Here is a 998-nt window from a genome sequence, read left to right on the forward strand (position 1 = left end):
AGAATCATAGGGTCAACTCAGAACATCACAAAAACAACCAAATATCATTACAGATACACGGGGCATCTCCCCGGCAAATAAACTACAATACAAGACTGAAACAAACTCAAGACATACATATAGACTAACTGGAAAACTCCACCGACAGAACCAAGCAATCCAACCTCAATCCCGAGCTCCACTGGCGGAACCTCGGCCTGATGCTGCAAAACGACTCGGGAGATCTACCATGGTGCCCAATAGCAACCACAGCAGCCCCCCAGTAAACAACTGAGGTTAGGATTCTGGTATGAAACAATTCAACAATAACAACAATAATCATAAATCATGCATAATCATATAGTAAAATGTAATATGCAATGCATGAAAGGCTCAACGAATAATCGGGATAACAGGAGCCAACAAACGGTACGATAACAACTGGAATAATGCTCGAGCAACAACACAGGGGAGCTACATCGTCATGCAACTAAACCGCCCTGCCAAGTATGCGAGGTATGCCAAGCTGTGCTGAATAACACCCCTGACTCGGCCTCCATACAGCTGATACGCTATAACAGGATGGCACAACAGAACGAACTAGATGACACAATCCCAGCGCTCACCTCAAAAGGCTGCACTAACCACGGAATTGTTCAATCACATCTACGGTTTCATGTGTATAGGCCTATCAGCCACACAAAGATCCGAGATAAACAACAGTGCCAGATAACAACAGATATCAACAATGGGCTAACAAGAACAATAGGGCTCAACATGAATGTCATAACTGTATGCCCGATGCTAAATGCCAATAATATGTCATAATAATAAACATAGATCACAACGAAGGCATTTAACAATTTATAACAGTCAGCAATTCATAAACACAATCCATGTAACGCAGAATGGCAATCAAACATAATTTATGTTTTACCGTTGTATGTTACCGAGCTGTAACATACCTATAACAACTTGAAACTCCAATATCAACTTCTCTTCAAAACTCTCGGCCTAAA

At 41.6% G+C, this 998-nt stretch overlaps 1 long non-coding RNA gene across 1 annotated transcript; it reads right to left on the bottom strand.

Annotated features, from left to right (window-relative positions):
* Positions 1-998, bottom strand: LOC140956683 (uncharacterized). The gene is made up of 2 exons (XR_012171505.1): positions 945-998; positions 1-224 (listed from the first exon to the last, which is right to left on the bottom strand). It is a non-coding gene; the product is annotated as an uncharacterized lncRNA (long non-coding RNA).

This window comes from Primulina huaijiensis, chromosome 14 (genome assembly GCF_012295235.1).
Source record: "Primulina huaijiensis isolate GDHJ02 chromosome 14, ASM1229523v2, whole genome shotgun sequence".
In the NCBI taxonomy this organism is placed as follows: domain Eukaryota; kingdom Viridiplantae; phylum Streptophyta; class Magnoliopsida; order Lamiales; family Gesneriaceae; genus Primulina; species Primulina huaijiensis.